This window comes from Delphinus delphis, chromosome 8 (assembly GCF_949987515.2).
Source record: "Delphinus delphis chromosome 8, mDelDel1.2, whole genome shotgun sequence".
Taxonomy (NCBI): domain Eukaryota; kingdom Metazoa; phylum Chordata; class Mammalia; order Artiodactyla; family Delphinidae; genus Delphinus; species Delphinus delphis.
This window is the reverse complement of record NC_082690.1, coordinates 28,656,810-28,677,075: the sequence shown is the minus strand read 5'-3', so window position 1 is coordinate 28,677,075 and position 20,266 is coordinate 28,656,810. Positions and strand designations below refer to the sequence as shown.

At 34.8% G+C, this 20,266-nt stretch overlaps 1 protein-coding gene and 1 non-coding gene across 4 annotated transcripts in view; both read left to right on the top strand.

The window, feature by feature from the left end:
* Nucleotides 1-20,266, top strand: part of GRIA4 (glutamate ionotropic receptor AMPA type subunit 4) — a 515,737-nt gene that overhangs the window by 39,603 nt on the left and 455,868 nt on the right. The window lies entirely within an intron of this gene.
* On the top strand, nt 19,745-19,816 carry TRNAE-UUC (transfer RNA glutamic acid (anticodon UUC)). Its single transcript has one exon. It is a non-coding gene; the product is annotated as a tRNA-Glu (tRNA).

The window sequence follows — 20,266 nt, the reverse complement described above, 5'->3', positions numbered from 1 at the left end:
ATAATATTAGAGAATGTATTTCAATAAACAGAAAGTTTTATCAAATACTTAAACTTAGTAGGAAATTTATGGCGTTGTAGATCTGGAGGTAAGTATAATTATTTAAATAGTAATTAGTCATAAAACTCTAATAATTATTGTTGAAAACTGGAAACAGGTTTAATTCTTAAAACAAAGTATAAAAATAATGTTAAATTAAATATAATTCATTGTTACCAGAAAACGATATTTTTCAAAAGTGGACACTAGAAAGTAAATTTCAGAGTGAAGTGAGATATGATAACATACACTGTTAACAGTTAAAGTAAATACATTAGGAAATAAGCATATTATTTAGAATTATAAAGGTAACTACCAGTTACCCTCCAAAATAGATTAGGAAGAAAATATAAATACAATATTAATAATAGAGCATAATAGATCAGAGAGATAAGAAATAGAGCTATAATGGATTGAATATATAATTAATTCTCCAGTTTACCTCAGCAAAATATCTCTGAGAATGTTTCAGCATTTTTACTTATAAGGTCTTTGAATACTTCAGTATAGGACTTAAATTCATTTAGAAAATAATGTTATTAAATTATTTCATCCATTCTTGGCCTTTAATTATATCTTTAAAATGTTGTTTATTATTGTATTGCTCTGACAGTTCTATCTGACAGACAAGATTTAAGGTAGAAAAATCAAGAACTTCGGCTTTTTTTTGTTATGTATTAGCATTGGCTTGTAAATGTGACCTTTTTCCTTGTCATATAAACTAAAAATCACCTATGCAAAAACAGCATGCCAATTCATAACAAATTAGAGAAATTCAAAGAAGGATAAAAGTTAAACTGTGTGAGATTTCATACATGGGGTTTATCATATACTTCTAGTGAAAGTTTAAATTGGTTTACTTATTCTTTTTTTTTAAGATTTGTTTTTTGATGTAGACCGTTTTTAAAGTCTTTATTGAATTTGTTACAATATTGCTTCTGTTTTATGTTTTGATTTTTTGGCCCCAAGGCATGTGGGATCTTAGCTCCCCCACAAGGGATAGAACCTGCTCCACCTGCACTGGAAGGTGAAGTCTTAACCACAGAACCACCAGGGAAGTCCCTGATTTACTTATTCTGAAAAGCAATTTTATTATTATTTTTATTATTTAACAAGAACTTTTAAATACTCATAACTGTTGACCTGTAAATTAATAAATATTTCAGCAACACAGAAGTAGATTTCAGCATTATATATAATATTGAAAATTCAAATACAAACTAAATGTACAAATACAAGGTAATGATTACTGAAATAATGTCACCTACACAGTCAACTCATATGAAGACATTAAAAGGATAATGCCAATAATTTTGAACTATCTGAGAAAATAGCTATGAAAGAAGATAGTATAAAACGTAGAACCTCAAAGACATGTATACTATATGATCTCAACGGTCCCCACTTACAATGGTTCGACTTAAGAGTTTTCCACTTTATGATGGTTCAAAAACCATACACACTCAGTAGAAACGGTACTTCAAATTTTAAATTTTGATCTTTTCCTGAGCTAGCGATATGCTGTATGGTGCTCTCTTGTGATGCTGGGCAGAAGCAGTCAGCCACAGCTCCCAGTCAACCATGTCATCATGAGGATAAACAACCAAGATAATATAACCCTCTTGTACCCACACAACCATTCTGTTTTTTACTTTCAGCACAGTATTCAACAAATTACATGAGATATTTGATGCTTTGCTATAAAATAGGCTTTGTGGTAGATGACTTTGTCCTACTGTAGGCTAATGAAATTGTTCCAAGCATGTTTAAGGTATGCTAAGCTAAGCTATGGTGTTTGGTATGTTAGATGTATTAAATACATTTTTCTTATGATATTTTCAACTAGCGATGGGTTGGGTTTATCTGGGTGTAACCCTATTGCAAGTGGAAGAAGATCTGTGTATAAAGAGAAGACATTTAGAAAAAAAAAAAGAAAAAAGAAAAAAAAGTGCCAAAATATTCACTGAGTCTTTCTGAGTGTTGGGAGAATAAATAAATGATGATTCATTAAACTGTTCTGCATTTACAAATGTTCCAAATTATAATTTGAAAATGGTGGGAATACTTCCTTTTATTTGTTTTGCAAGTCTCACCTATTTGGGGACTTTTCCATTCATCGTCTTCATAAGGGAAGCCTTGGAGTGTACAAATCTCTCAAAGAGTATTTTCTCAGAAGAGAGGGACTGCCAGATAAATAAAAGTTTGTCCTGTTTCCATGTAGTGGTAATCCCTAGCATTTACACAGCCCTTCAGGCTTCCTTATACTTAAAGCAGCTTCCTGAGAATGGAAAATAGGATACCAATTATAATTACTTATAAGATTTAAATATTTTGTTGTATAACAACTAAAGAGTATGAAAGAATGTTTCCATTATTGAAAAAGACTACACCAACATGAAACTTTTAAACATCCAGACAAAGAAAAACTTTAGAATCTCTGAGTGGGGTGGAAAGGCACTTAAGAAAAAAAAAGAATTCCTAGACTTAGCCTCTCAAATTTTGATTCAGTTGATCTAGAGTAGGGCACAGGAACTAGAATTTTTTTTATAATTTTTTTGATGTGGACCATTTTTAAAATCTTTATTGAATTTGTCACAATATTGCTTCTGGTTTTTTGGGTTTTTTTTTATGTTTTTGTTTTTTGGCCCTGAGGCATGTGGGATCTTAGCTCCCCAACCAGGGATCACACCCACACCCACTGCATTGGAAGGTGAAATCTTAACCACTGGACTGCCAGGGAAGTCCCAGGAACTAAAATTTTTTATGAGGGTTCTCAGACTATTTATTCAGAAGGTCCATGAAGCACATTCATTTTATACATTTATTTATTTATTTATTTATGTCTGTGTTGGGTCTTCGTTGCTGTGCGTAGGCTTTTTCTAGCTGGGGCAAGCGGGGGCTACTCTTCGTTGTGGTGCGTGGGCTTCTCATTGCAGTGGCTTCTCTTGCTGCAGAGCACGGGCTCTAGGCGCACGGGCTTCAGTAGTTGTGGCGTGCGGGCTCAGTAGTTGTGGCTTACGGGTTCTAGAGCACAGCCTCAGTAGTTGTGGTGCCCGGGCTTAGTTGCTCCACGGCATGTGGGATCTTCCTGGACCAGGGCTCGAACCCGAGTCCCCTGCATTGGCAGGCGGATTCTTAAACACTGTGCCACCAGGGAAGCCCAGCACATTCATTTTAGACTTTCAAATGACAAGCTGGCTTTTCCTGTAGAAATCTCAGAAAGGAAGATTGTATATAAATATTCTCACTAAAAATTAGCAGTGTTTAAATAATATACAAATTATCTTCAATAGGTCCCTGTTATAGCAAAATCAGATCAGTCAGTAGGGTAGATCCAATCTTAAAGTAGTGGCTATTTGAGCAAACATTTTGCAGTGTAATCAGTTGAAATTGGACATTTATAAGGAAACCAAGTTTTGTAAATTCATGTTAAAAAATGAAATTTCAGGCAGATCAGTATTTCAGCATGGATTTTTCTTATGAATTTTCAAGCAATTGATTAAACAAGAAAAAATAATTCCACCTAACTTAGGTAAACATAAAAACTCACAAAATATGCATTTTCATGCCTAATTTATAGTTCATGAAAATACTATTCTGAAATGACAATCAGTATAAATATTATATTTCAAATGCTATTTTCCTCAAATAATGTTACAGTTTCATTTGGCATGCAGTGTCTTTGCAACATACAGCTACACTGAGTGAACTGAAGCAAACCTGCATCACAATTACCTGAGGTATTTATGAAAATGCACAGATATTCGTTAGACTCAAAAATTTTCCATATCACTGCAGTGTTTTCCTCTGCACACTTCCGTTTGGGGTTACATTAATTTGGCTCAATAGATAGTAACAATTATAGTAGTCTGTTGTCATTTATCATTCCCACATCAGCTTTGCTGTAGTAGGAATTGCTTCAGTGCCAGAAGAATGAGTAATGCTCATCCCTGAGCTAATTAATGGAACTCTGTCACTTCACATCCAAGGTAGTAATTAAGTATTGCTGATGAAACAGGTTTAAATTTCACATACAAAGTAAGCCATTTTACATTCATTTTACATTTAACATATTTTGGAGCTTCCAGCAGTTAACTCCAGAATAAACAAATCTGTGCTAAGGAAATAATTATTGTTAACTGATGTAAGCTCAAGCTTTTCCCACCTTTTTTATGGGCAACAATCAAGCTTTTCAAAAGTTACTCATAGTATTCAAAAATATTTTACAAATATTGGAATAAATTTTTCTTTTCCTTAGTTAACAAAGGAAATAGCATGATTCTTAGATGTGTTATTGGTCTTCCATTGATTTACCCTTAGTATTATTGGTTGAGAACTGCTAACCTAATATTAAAAGTGATACCAAAATCTGAAGAATAGGTGCAGGGGCTGGTTTATAACCAGCTTAGTCATCTCTAAGCCTCTATAAGTTACTACAAAACTGTCTTTCCAGATCCCTTGGAAAATCTGCTCCAATGTGTCTCAGAGTATTCTGAATGCTGTAATACCTTTTAGGTTCAGGTTCATAATCAGCTACCTACTGATGGCATCCAGCAATGTTTCCAATTTTCATCTGCTCATGGTAGTATACTCAACTGTCAAGTTGCCTGAGACATAAACTACATGATTGTACACTGCTCATAAATTTGTCAAGTGGACACAGCAACCTGAAGTCAAATCAAAGGAACAGCACAAGGCTTTTTATTTGTAATGTAGCACTTTGAATTTAAAGGCCACTATAGTTAAAAAAAACTGAACTAAACTTAAAAAAAACAGAAGAGTGTTGTGCAAATAAATAGCAATAAATAGACTCATACTTTAAGGATGAAAACTTAAAAATGGATTCTGTTACCTAGGACATATCCAGTACATTTTCACTGTGGCTTTATTGGTATTGTCAATCAATTGACGTGACATATTTATTGTGAACTTGTAAGAGTCAACAGTCTTCACCCTTGACCTTGTCAATTTGCCTGACTAGGATGATACTTCAGAGTAAGTAGAATTGCATTCCATTGTTCCCTTCCACTTTCAAATATTGTTCATCTTCATAAGGATCTATTTGATACAACTTTGATATATTTTTGAGACTTTCTACTAAATAGTAATTCAGATTCTCAGAAAATTGGTTCATCTATTCTATTGAACAAGAGACTTAATTTTCATTGGAACAGTGGATGTTGTCACTCATGTAGCTCAATGGCTATGTGAACTGAGAACTGGAATTAAAAATGTATCTCATGTTCAGTACTGAGAAGACAGCTCTCTTCTTCAGGAAAGATAAAATTTTCCTTTGAATATATGTGCCCTTTTCAACACTCAGCAAGTTTCTTCTGGATTTATATCTGTATTTGGAGAGCAAAATATTTCCTTTATTTAGAGTTAGTAAATACTGATATCTCATCAATAGAGTTACTTTATAGTCATTCAGTTTTGTAAAATCTATGTTTAGAAGGTATGGAAAATTCTTGAAGAGTACATATATTGCATCATAAACATAACACTTCAGTGTGTCTTGGACAGCCACAAAGTAAAGACAAGTGACAAGCAAGAAGCAGTGGATTACAGGACATAGAGAAAATGTGGACTCTATTCTTAGAAATATTAGAATCTGTTTATTATTTGCTGCTATAAAACTCTTCCTCTATATGGAAATTTCACCTTCAAAGGTTGTAACTTAAAGCAATGATTATGGGGTTAATGGTTTAAATAGTGACATGTATATTATGTGATAAGTGAACAACATATACAAAAATATACAACTGTGTATTGGACTTTCTGATTGAAGTTTGGCATGAATCTTGTATTTTATTTAGTAAGTACATTAATTTAAGAGTCTAAATCAAAGTTGTCTATTTGAAAGGAATGTGTTTTGTTGTTTATGCAAAATTAGATTAACTTAAATATGAAAAGGAAAAATAAGATTTATATATTTAAAGAAAGTACAGATGGAAGGCATTTTCTCTGTCATCAAAAATAACTTTAGATTTTTATTATATCTTTTAATTTAAATATTTGTGTTTACAATTATTTTATCATTAAATGCCTCATTTTAAATTTTATTTTAGAGAAACTATTAACTAGCATATTTCATAAATATAGGAAAATTTAAAAGTTGAAGACTATTCATATAAATGTCATATAGTCTCAACTTACAAAATGTTTGTGTGTCTGGTCTTTCTTAGTGCATTTAAGTGCATCTCTTTTAGGTTTAAGTTGTCTCTAGATGAATATGCTACATGCCATGAGTTTATAGGATAAAGAATGAAAGAACTGAATTTTCATTTTTTTTACTGAATAGATTTCTTCTTTTAAAACCTGTAGTCTACATTGTAAAAATAAGGCTCAGAAAAATAAGTAACTGATCTTTAAACAGAGTGTTTTAAATGGCCTGGAATTCATAAAATGATCTATTGTATTACAAAGGAAAATCTGAAGTGTGTCTAGAAAAAGAAAAGAGAAAGTTCACTATTTTAGATAAAAAGATGTGGGATTAAGAGGGGTGATTTCTGTGGGAACAAACTGGTGGAGGTCTATGAATTCAATATGTGTAAATTAATGCAGAAAGAAATAAGGGTCTGAAGGGAAAATTATTGACAAATAAAACAACAGGTAGTAGAAATTATTTGGGCTGTGATATTTCATATTGTCAAGAAAAAATTTAGAAGGATATAGGATTCAAGTATGAAATGAACAACGACTTCCACAAATCTTTGTTGAATTTTTGAAGGAAGTTTCTAAGATATGTTGTCTATGGAAAAGTAGCAGAATGTAATAAACTCATAATTTCCTCCTTAATTGTGACTTGAAAAGTAGGTTGATAATTAAAAATTTAAAAAATTTGAATTTTAAACTTTCAGGTCAAGATGATAGACTGAATTCGCACATTAATCTCTTCTTCCAAAACCCTAAAAATGATATTCAAATAATTAAAAGATATAAATCCACATTGATGGAGGTAGTGGGGAAAGGCCATCAGTAGATCCCCAAATGTTCACAGAAACAAAGTCAAAAAGGAACCAATGAATTTAGCCAAACTCCAAGGAGATTCATGAAACAAAAATACCTGGAAGTTCCATAATATTAGTTCGTTCCTCACCCCCATGTGACAGCTGCTTGGGTTATTAACCCAAATGTCACCTATGTCAACCCCCACAATTTCCCTTACTGGAAGAGATGGCTGTCACCATCAAAGGTAAAAGTGCCAAATACCCACTTTTGAAGAATCCCTTATATCTTGGTCACGAGCATTTGACCCAGCCCTGATAAGTTGGATGGGAGGAAGTCTTGAGAGACTTCTGGGGAAGGTTTTTCTCACTAAAGTAAAGAGTGTTAGGAGAAAACATCTTTCTTCTTTATCATATTTGTCATGTCTACCTAGGATACCTGGAATTGCCACAGCCTTTTGGGACTAAGGGCTAAGCCTATGACCTCTTCCCTAAATAGCATCAATGAACTTATGAATTAACCCTGAAATAACCTACCTTCATATTTCTAGTTGTTCCACACTGTTTAAGGCATTTTATTTAATTATTGTGTTACTTCAGGCCAAAATTCTCCCAACATACAGCCTCAAATAAAACCTGTAATTGACAAACTCCTACCATGTCCAGAGTCCCAGTCAATTTTTTATTGCTTTATTCTAAAATATGAACAAATAGGCACCAGACTTTTGAGGAAAGCCTATAACATAATATTAAAAGAATATCAGAAAAAAATACCACAAGAAAAAAAGATAATTCAGTGAAAAGAACATAAATTTAAGACTAAAACCACTAATTATATCATCAGAACATTCCTTGTCCCTAGTAACTTCTGAAGTCACAAAAAAACTATATGTAATATGTAATATATGTATCCTGTTTAGATTCTGATTCAAACAGCCTTTTTAGGGAAAAAATCATTTTGAGATAAATAGGAAAATAAGAATATGGGCTGGATATTAGATGAAATCAAGGAATTAACTGTGTAGGTAAGATAAGGGTATCATATTAGATGGTGAAAATTTACATACTTTTAAAGAAATTTATCCTTAATTCCTTGTACAGACTGATGTATAAAAATGATGAGATAACATTTTGTCTGGGCTTTGCTTTTAAATATAATCCAGCTGAGACAGGAGGAGCAAAAGAAGGGGAATATATAAGTAGTATGGTAAATTCTTGATAATTATGAAATTTGGGTGACAGGATATGGGGGTTAAGTAATATTTTTTGCAAGCATAGTTGCCCCTAGAGAAGACTTGGTTAAGGAAAGATGAGACAAGAGATTTTCTTGTCATTATAGGACTTTCTATACCACTTGATTTTTCTGAAAATCATACTCATATATTTCATATATTATTCTAATAGAACCATTAAGGAACTGTAAATTTGAGGTGATAAGACTTTTAACTATGCAAAGTGTGTGTGGCTGTATGTGTGTGTGTGCACACCAAATGTATTTAAAAATATGAACTCAATAGTATTTGACAAGGTTAAAAGAATGTGATGTGGCAAATCAGGCAAGACTTAACAAAGCAGATGAGATTTTATTTGTCATAGAGTAATAATGGGTCATGTACATTTAAGCTACTCTATACACAATTAGAAATTTGGCAGTCCACCATATCATCTTATATAACCCTTATAAAATATCCATTTCATAGGGTGGATAGGATGGGAATTGAGAATGCTAATAGACCAAAGTGAGGAAGTTAAGTTATGAAGGAAAGGGGGATCAGTCAGATCAATAGGACTAAACCATAGTAAACAAGTCCATAGTAAAGTGAAAGTATTGAATTTTTAGAGAGAAAAATTTTACTCTATACTTATTCTGAAGTAGAATTTTGAGAAAGATGGAAAATACTACATGGCAAAGCAAATTCTACATAATAAAAAAGGGATTCATAGAAAGGTGAAAGTAAATGATGTAGGAAAAAGTTGAACATTTCAGAAAAGATAATGGTTGAAGTCAGAAAAAAAGAAGTTACAGGCTGAGGCTGAGATTTCCTCAGAGTCAGTGAAAAGAATGATGGAGGGACATATCTATGTTCTTTAAACTACAGATGGAGGTATCATTGTAGTGGCACTCACACTCTCTCTCACACTAAATCCTCTGCTGCTTACAGCTATGACACAGAAAGCAAAATACTACATAATAAAATAGTTTCTAGAAATTAGTGAACAAAAGCAATTTTGTCAAAAATGTTTACATAGCAGGTAATACAAAGTGTCCTTATACCTTTATGAAGAAACATTGTTATCGAATACCAGTAATTATTATAAACATGTCTCTGAGAATGAAAAATCTTTAAAAGAATAATTGTCTTGAAAACCATAAATCCTTTATATCAAGTACATCAACTTACTCAACCAATTTTCAATATGGAGAAGTTTATATATCTTAAGTGCATAAGATTTCTGATTCAAAAGTTACTTGGCTAAGAAAATTCATTATATTATAAAGCTCTCTTCAATACATAAATTCAACAAAAAGATCTCATTTTAGTAATAGAAATTGTCTAAATTCATCTATTTCTTCAACAAATATTCATTGCAAATCTATGTTCCAGGCATAAGAGTTATATAGATAAATAAGGCACAGTCATTACTCCCAAGGAACTCATAGTCACATGTGGAAAATCAACATGTAAATATGTTTTTTTTAATAAATTTATTTACTTAATTAATTTATTTATTTTGGCTGTGCTGGGTCTTCATTGCTATGCACAGGCTTTCCCTAGTTGTAGCGAGCAGGGGTTACTCTTTGTTGCAGTGCACAGGCTTCTCATTGCGGTGGCTTCTCTTTGTTGCAGAGCACGGGCTCTAGGCACATGGGCTTCAGTAGCTGTGGGACATGAGCTCAGTAGTTGTGGCTCATGGGCTCTAGACCACAGACTCGGTAGTTGTGGTGCACGGGTTTCGTTGCTCCACGGCATGTGGGATCTTCCCGGACCAGGGCTCAAACCCCAGTCCCCTGCATTGGCAGGAGGATTCTCAACCACTGCACCACGAGGGAAGTCCCTGTAAATATGCTTTAAAGTGACAATTGCTTCAATAGACATCTGTATAATATGACATGAAAGTGGAGATGATAATAGTACTCACAGTGTTCAAGTTTTCATTCATCTTTGCTAGTAGGTTAGTGAAAAAATAAGAGTTCTGGAGCCAGACACACCAGATGGTGAATCTGGGCCCTTACTAGTTATAAATCATAATAATAATATTTACCTGGTAGGGTTGTTAGGAAGACTGAATGAAATGCTGTATGTATCACTAGCAGCACAGAGACTATCACATAGTAAGTGATTATTTCACTACTCAACAAATAATGTATTGAGTGTCTAGTGTACAGAGTGAACTAATCAAGATGTTGGGGATACCTTAGAGAAAAGGTAGCCAAGGTGTTGCTTCCATGGCTTATAGATTCTAGTGATGGGAGTGGTTAGGAGAGGTCTCTCATTTGAAGTCCATTTTTAATTTTTTTTTTTTTTAATTTTTTTTTTGCGGTATGCGGGCCTCTCACTGTTGTGGCCTCTCCCGTTGCGGAGCACAGGCTCCGGACGCGCAGGCTCAGCGGCCATGGCTCACGGGCCCAGCCGCTCCGCGGCATGTGGGATCTTCCCGGACCGGGGCACGAACTCGTGTCCCCAGCATCGGCAGGCAGACTCTCAACCACTGCGCCACCAGGGAAGCCCTGAAGTCCATTTTTAACAAAGATATGAATGACTCAGAGTCAGACAAGTGAAGATTAGGAAAAAGAAAGTCCAAACTAGGGGCCCTGTGATAAAAATGAGCTTGTTGGTTTTGAAACAGAAGGAAAACCAGTGTTTCCAGCATGAAGACAGGGTGGCAAGTAAGAAAGAAAATGAAACAGGTGAGATCCAAGAGCTATGGGCATGTAAGGACTTTGAAAACCAGAATAAGGAGCTTTGATTTTTATCTCAAGTTGGAGTAAAGCAGGAAAGCAACATAATCTGATGTATATATTAAAATGATAACTCTAGCTATATTATATGTATTTTGTAGCTTTGATGCACATTGCCACAAATATTATCTGGCACTTCTGTGGCAGAACGAGTCGTCTTTTCTCTCTGTAAAATAACTTGCTAAAATAACCAATTAAAATCTTATTTTGTTAAACTAGTGTGATTTCATTACCCCTCTGTACAAGGCAGCAATATTCTGGTCTGTCTTCAGAGGATAAATCTTTGTGATGTCAAAGGGGACTCCAATCAAGATGGTGGAATAAGAGGGCATGGAGCTCACCTCCTCCCACAAATACATCAAAAATACATCTACATGTGGAACAGTTCTCACAGAATGCCTACTGAACACTGGCAGAAGATCTCAGACAGCCAAAATTGCAAGAAAGATCTCCACCTAACTAGGTAGGATGAAAGACAAGGAATAAAAAGAGGAATCTGGATGGGACCTGCACCCCTGGGAGAGAGCTATGAAAGATGAAAGGTTCCCACATCCAGGGAAGCCCCTTCACCAGTAGGGAGGTCAGCTGGGACAAAAACGTAACTTCAGAGACTCAGAGGAGAGTGCAGAAGCCAGTTTGCAGCAGGCAGTACCACACAGAAGGTCCCTGCTACCTCCCTGCACTCCCCAGTCCAAGACGTGCATCTGCTAGTGTGGGCAAAGGCTCAGTGCTGAAACTTGGGTTTCAGAGGACAGACCTAGGGAAAGGACTGGGATTGACTGTGTGGAGACAGCCTGAAGTGGCTGCAGTGTGATACAGGCTGCATCTAGGGGTGTACATGGAAAAAGACCAGGCCCATCAAGGAAGGGAAGCACCATTGTTAACAGGCGCATGAAGGGAAGGAAAGAGCCCCCCATAGTAGCCTTTTTCTCAGCACATTCTCAGCCAGCACAGCACCACCTATACAAGCACAGCACCACCTATACAAGCTCTGGAATCCTGCACATGCCAGTGGGTTGCCCACATGCAGAGGCAGGGCTGAAATCTGAGCTGATTTCCAGGGACCAAGAGCTTAGGAAGCAGGGATGAAATCTGAGCCCTCTCCCTGCAGGTGTGTGATCCACAGGTTTACAGCCTCTGTAGCTTTCTGCTGGACATCCCAGTGGTCTACAGGTACTACTGTGGCTGAGGCAAGTCTAGCATTAGCAACCATAGACTGAGTGGGCACCAATATGTGGAGGTCATGCCAGGGTCTGTGCTGCTTCCATAGCTCCCAAGGCAGGTCCAGGTGCATGACTGCTGTCGTGGTACCTGACTTCAGTGGAAATACACCTACAATCTCTGGTGGATTTGTAAACACAGCACCTGAGGGACACCAGGGCCGATTGCCTGCATTCCTATGGTTGAGGCAGGGCCAAGGGCAGTGCCAACAACAGTGCACTTTGTGAGCCTGTGCAATGGGTGACAGGCAACACCACAGAATGCAGTCCTCTGTGGAGAGCAGAGGATTACTCAGTGGCTCCTCTCACAAGAGGAGTGCTCCAATCCCACCTACGTCACACTGCAGCTCAGAAATGGATCTGGGGGCTTCTACTCCAACAACTAAGGAGCAGACCCTGCCTCTGGCAGGGCTGTGACAACAACAGAGCAAAGAGGAGACTCCATTTAGTATCCAGTACAGGCTTTGGTAACAACACCACCAGTCACACCCACGATCAAGGAGATAAAGGCCAGCATACACTGAGGAAAGATGCAGCAGGCATCCATACTAAAAACAGCCCTCACACCAAAAATATTAAAGCCACTCATGCTACACAGGGATGCTTGCACATAAAAGCAGCCCTCCAAGACCACAATGGATAACTGTTTGCCCCAAACTCATAGACTCAGTGAAATATAAGTAAAATGAAGAAGCAGAGGAACCACTCCCAATTAAAATATCAAGAAAATTCCCCTGAAAGAACAAACAATGAAAGAGACCTTTTCAGTCTAATAGATACCAAGTTCAAAAAGGAGGAAATGAAAATACTGAAGGAATTATGAAAGGCTATTGATAGAAAAGCAGATTACTATAAAAAGGAATGAGAAACTATAAAGAGGAACCAAGAAAACTTAGGCAACTCATTTGCCAAGACAAAAGCCAAGCAAGGGCAATAAATAGCAAATTGAATAATGCAGAAGAATGATAAGTGATCTGGAAGATAGAATAATGGAAATCATCCAATCAGAACAGCAGACAGAAAGACAAATGAAAGAAAAACAATACAAGAGAACTATGGGATAATATAACACTTGCCAATCTACACATAATAGGGATCCCAGAAGGAGAAGAAAGAGAAAGGGATATCAAAAATGTATTTGAAGAAATTATGACTGAAAACTTCCCAAATTGGAAGAAGAAAACAGATATCTGTGTATGAGAAGTACAGAGGGTCCTCCAAAAGATGAACCCAAACAGACTTATAACAAGACATATTGTAATTAAAATGGCAAAAGTTAAAGAGAGGATTTTAAAGGCAGCAAGAGAAAAAAAATAATTTCAAAGGAACCCCCAAAAGGCTATCAGCTGATTTCTCTACAGACACAATGCAGGCCAGAAGAGAGTGCAAGATATATTCAAAGGCCTGAAAGGGAAAAACCTGCAACCTAGGATTCTCTACCCAGCAAGATTATCACTTAGAATAGAAGGATAGAAAAAGAATTTCTCAGACAAGCAAAAACTAAAAGAATACAGAAATACTAAACTTATTCTAAAAGAAACACTAAAAGGTCTTCTCTAAATGGAAAAGAAGCAAAAATCTGTAGGAAAGAGAAAATCCCAAATGTAATGTAAATCACTTAAATAAGCCAGAACAAAGATTTTTTTTAAAAAATCAAAACATTTTTGTGAAAGAAATAACCACAATGAACAGCAAAAAAGATAAACATAAAGATGTAAAAGTGGACATCAAAAAATCATTAAATGTGGAGGGTAGATTTTTTTAAAATGTGTTTGAGCCTATATGACTATCAGTCTAAAGCAAGTAGATATAGGAAGGGTTTAACATACTTGAAAAACAGTGTAATGTGTTTTTATGTAACCCAATTCAAAAACACAATAATTTCACAAAAACACAAACATAATACAAAAGAAAACCATCAAACCACAAAATGAAAAAGAAAGGAACATAGAAAAAGAAATACAACTGGAAAACAAGGTTTAAAATGGCAATAAATATGTATCTATCAATAACTACCTTAAAAGTCAATAGACTAAATGTTCCGATCAAAAGAAATAGAGTGGCAGATTGGATAATAAAATAAGAGTCTACAATATGCTGCCTACAAGAGACCCACTTTAGGATGAGGATACATGTAGATTGAAAGTGAAAGAATGGAAAAAGATATTTCATGCAAGCAGAAATGTCAAAAAACTGGCGGTAGCAACACTCATATCAGACAAAACAGACTTTAAAACACAGGCCATAAAGATAAAGAAAGACACTATATAATGATAAAAGTATCAATAAAAGAGGATATTACACTCGTTAATATATATGCACCAAATATAGAAGTACCCAAATATATAAAACAAATACTAACTGACATAAAGGGAGAAATTGTTGGGAATACAATCATAGTAGGAGATTTTAACACCCAACTCATATCAATGGACAGATACTCTAGACAGAAAATCAATAGAGATAACAGGACTTGCCTTTTAAGAGGAAACAGAGACCCTAAGTGATACAATAGAACAGTTAGACTTCATTGATATTTTCAGGATATTACATCCAATAAAACCAGAGTACACATTCTTTTCAGGTGCACATGGAAGATTCTCTAGGATTGACCACATGTTAGGAAACAAAATAAGCCTCAACAAATTTAAGAAGATAGAAATTATTTCAAGCATCTTTTCTGACCACAACAGCATGAAACTAGAAATCAACCACAGAAAAAGATATGAGAAAATTAAAAAAAAGAAACAGTTACATGGAGACTAAACAATATGCTACTGAAAAACCAGTGGGTTAGCAATGCAATCAAAGAGGAAATTAAAAACTACTTTGAGACAAATGACAATGAAAACACAATGATACAAAATCTATGGGATACAGGATAAGCAGTTCTTAGTGGGAAGTTCATAGTGATGCAGGCCTTCCTCAAAAAACAAAAAATCTCCAATAAACAACCTAAGCTACCACCTAAAGGAATTAGAAAAAAAAGAACAATCAAAAACTAAAGTCATCAGAAGGAAGGAAATAATAATCAGAGAGGTAATAAATAAAATAGAGATTAAAAAACAATAGAAAAAAGTCAATAAAACCAAGAGCTGGTTCTTTGGAAGAGTAAACAAAATTAACAAAGAATATGATGAGCAATTATATGACAACAAATTGGACAACCTAGAAGAAATGGACAAGTTTCTAGAAATATACAGTTCACCAAAACTGAATCAAGAAGGAACAGATAATTTGAACAGATTGATCACTAGAAGTGAAATAGAATCTATTACATTATTACACTGTTTATTACATTATTAACACTCCCTACAAACAAAAGTCCAGGACCAGGTGGCTTCACTGGGGAATTCTACTAAATATACAAAGAAGAACTTACACCAATCCTTCTCAAACTCTTCCAAAAGATTGAAAAGGAAGGAACACTCCCAAAGTCATTCTGTGAAGCTGTCATCACCCTGATACCACAATCAGACAAAGACACTTACCAAGAAAGAAAATTACAGGCCAATATCTTTGATGAATATAGATGCAAAAATTCTCAACAAAATGTTAGCAAAACAAATCCAACAACACATAAAAAAGATCATACACCATGACCAAGTTTGATTCATCCCAGGGTCAAGGATAGTTCAACATATGCATATCAATCAATGTGATAAACCACATCAAGAAAAGAAAAGGTAAAAACCACATGATCATCTCAATAGATGCAAAAAAAAAAAATGTGATAAAATTCAACATCCATTCATGATAAAAACTCTTACCAAAGTGGGTACAGAGGGACCGTATCTCAACATAATCAAAGCTGTTCATGACAAACTCACAGCCAGCATACTACTCACTGATGGAAAGCTGAAAGCCTTCTTGCTAAAATCTGGAACAAGACAAGAATGCCCACTCTCACCACTTCTATTCAACATAGAATTGGAAGTCCTAGCCACAGCAATCAGACAAATAAAAGAAGTAAAAAGTACCCAAATTGGAAGGAAAGAGGTAAAATTGTCATTATATGCAGATGACATGATATTCTATATAGAAAACCCTAAAGAATCCACACAAAAACTGCTAGAACTGAAAAATGAATTCAGAAAGGTAGCAGGATACAAGATTAACATACAGAAATCAGTTGCATTTCTTTACATTAACAATGATATATCAGAAAGGGAAAGTTAAAAAAAATCCTTTTTAAAGTTGCATCCAAAAAAAATATTTAGGAATAAACCTGACCGAGTAGGTGAAAGACTTATATGCTGAGAACTGTAAAACATTGATACTGGAAACTGAAGATGATTCAAAGAAATGGAAATATATCCCATGCTCTCAGATTGGAAGAATTAATATTGTCAAAATGGCCCTACTACCCAAAGCAGTCTACCTATTTAATGTGATCCCTATCAAATTACCCTTGAGGTTTTTCACAGAACTAGAAAAAATAATCCTAAAATTTATATGGAAACATAAAAGACCCAGAATTGCCCAAGCAATCCTGAGGAAAAAGAACAAAGCAGGAGGCATAACCTTCCCCATCTTCAGACAATACTGCAAAGCCACCGTAATCAAAACAGCATGGTATTGGCACAAAGACATATGGATCAATGGAACAGAATAGAGAGCCCATAAATAAACCCACACTCCTATGGTCAATTAATCTATGACAAAGGAGGCTATAATATACAGTGGAGAAAAGACAGTCTCTTCAGCACGTGGTGTTGGGAAAGCTGGACAGCCACATGTGAATCAGTGAAGTTAGAATACTCCCTCACACCACACACATAAATAAATTCAAAATGTCTTAAAGACTTAAATATAAGACATGACACCATAAAACTCCTAGAAGAGAACATAGGCAAAACATTCTCTGACATAAATTGTGACAATGTTTTCTTAGGTCAGTCTACCAATGCAATAGAAATAAAAGTAATAATAAACAAAGGGACCTAATCAAACTTACAAGTTTTGCATAGCAAAAGAAACTATAAACAAAACAAAAAGGCAACTCCATTTATTTGGACCTACCCATGCTGACTCTCACTTCAGGTTTTTAACCATTACTCTTTATTGTTGTAGCACTGTCCATGGAGAAAGGCATTGGCACAAGACCAGGTGGGATGCTGCAAGGAACTAGGGCATAATACAAGGTACTGGGAACTGGAAATGAAAGGAGGTCAGAAAGTAGGAAGCACAAGTGTGAAGTGATTTATCTGACTGTAGCATATAAACCAAGCTATTAATTAATTCTTGTTTTTTACAGAGCCAAAATAAAATATATAAAGCACTGCTAATTTCTCAACTCTTACTTGAATTCAAAAACTCTCCTTTGGGGAACAATTTATGTCAAAATGACTTCATAAGTATTCAGATGAAATTAGGAATATGTTAATACAGCACATCTATTTGTGAGACACTTCCTACAATGAATTTAATGCTGATAAAGTATTTTCACAGAAAAATAGTACACAAAGTTTGGTCTCCATGCCATTTTTTGAAGAACGTTTATGCTTACTTGCATGCAGGTATGTGATAGATGGATGCTTTTGGCCAAGAAGGATCCTAGTCATAGTTTTCACCTGAACATGGAATAACAACTAGGAATAATCAAGTGAAATTCAGTTATTTAACAAAACAAAGGGTCTTTCCACCTTTTTAAAAAACAATTTGCATTATTTTAATGTTTTTCTGTTTAGAGGCAAAGTGAGGGCTGTGAATAGGTGAGACTCTGTACTTAAATACTTTAAACCACAACCTGAGAGTTCTTAAAATGTAGTTATTAATGACAGTGTGTTAATAACCATTGTTTTGCTCTCTCAAGGGACAAAAAATGAAAGAAACCATTTTATTTTATATAAATCTCAAAGAACAACTTATTTTAATTTCTTTGTACCCTATTTTTCACTGATCCATTCAAACAATATTTATTGAATATCTATTATGTGCTGTGTACTATGTTAGTGCTAATATATATTTCCATAAATGTTTATGATGTCCTTCCTAACTCTCTATGGAAAACTATGGGGGAAAGATGACAAGAAATAAACTATATTTTATCAAAGATTCATTCATGTAGATATTAACATGAAAGTACTCCTTCATGACTTCTGAATTAACTGGTTTAAGCAGATATTCTGGAAAACTTAATCTCTTTTTTAAAATATGAGATAATGATTATACCTAATTGAGTCAGTGTTTGGCATAGATGCTTATTGTTATTTTTGTTGGTATTATTCAAATTGTATGATTAAGTTACTGAAGAGAATCTTTAGTACCTGGTATGTGTTACTTTGATCATTTTTGAATTAGTTATTCATAAAAGAAAAGCTAAGTAGATGTTGTGGTTACCTTACCTAAATTATACTGGCTTTCTTTCTGTTTGGTTTTAACTTCTTAACCTGATCAGCATCTGCCTTATATGAAACATTATTTAATTTCTTCCTTTGTTTGCTTTTGCTTCTGAACACCCCTTTTGACTTAAAAAAAAAAGTCATGCTTCTTTTTGGTCAAGCTTAAACTGTCAATTTCTTAAGCATCTTCCTGAATTGATTATCTACTCTCTCCACTGAGTATTGAAACACATGGTCTCAAGATTGCTCAGTCTCTTCAGTTGTTCAAGTGGAGCATGAAACAAAAGGCATTAAATACTTCCTACAAACAGGCCTCTCTAGCTATAGTGAAAATACTTTCAAAGCCACACAACGTAACTACCCATATTCAGAGCCATTTATGCACATATTGCAGGCAGGGTAATTCAACTTTCATACTTCTTTTTTTTTAATTAAGCAAAGGCCAAGTAGCTATGTACCTTGTGCTGGATTCTGTTTGCTTCCACCAAATAAAGCAGATTTGATGGCAAAGTACCTTGTATGAAAATACCCTACATTTATCTTCTCTGGATTTAATGTTTATTAGAGATTATGATATAAACTACTATGGTGATAAACATAGAGAATTGATAACTGCAAAAGGCAGTCAATGCCTAGAAATCAAAGTGGTGTAGAATGGAAATGAAAATGAGGGTGTCAAGGACTGGCATAACCCATATCATTAGACTGTTTTGAAAAATATCTCAGAAATAAATGACCTCTTGTTTTATTTGTTTGATTTTTACTATTTTTAATTGCACAAGTAATCCTTTGCCACACAGTAGAGATTATCATACTAAGTGAAGTAAGTCAAAGACAAATATCATATGATATCACTTATATGTGGAATCTAAAAAAAAAAATTATACAAATGAACTTACCTACAAAACAGAAATAGACTCACAGAGATAAAAAACAAACTGATTATTACCAAAAGGGATAGTGGTAAAACAACAAGGACCTACTGTATAGCACAGGGAACTATATTAATATCTTGTAATAACCTATAATGAGAAAGAATCTGAAAAAGAATGTGTGTGTGTATATATATATATATATATATGTCTGTATATATATGTATAACTGAATCACTTGCTGTACACTTGAAACTAATACAACATTGTGAATTAACTATACTTCAATTTGAAAAATCTGAAAATATTAAAGAACTAATAGTCTCCTTTGAGCTTGGTTTAAAAAGTGAATAAAGGGAATTCCCTGGTGGTCCTGTGGTTAGGACTCAGCACTTTCACTGCTGTGGCCCAGGTTCAATCCCTGGTCAGGGAACTAAAATCCCACAAGCCACACAGCATGGCCAAAAAAAAAATTAAGTGAATAAAACCTGAATTCTTAATCCCAGTATCTTTCCTGAGCTTTGTTCATCTGTTTCTAACCTTCTTCTGCTGGACATTGCCAATTAGATGCCCCTGGCACAATGTCCAAGAAAAATTTACTCCTCCATCATTTGCTGCTTTTTTTAGAGTACATATATTTCAGTCACATATGCCAGAAAACTGGGAGTCATTTTTATGTCTCCCACACTTCCTACACATTAATCACCAAACCCATGATACCCCCAGAATTTCTCTTATTCTGTGTCTTTTCTTCCACTTTTATAGCCTCTGTTCTACTTTTGTCTTCTCGCTGAATTATTACAATAACCTTTTTCACATGTACCACCTTTACACTAATCTCTTTGGACTTCAGTCATTTTCCATACCAGAATAAAAACATCTA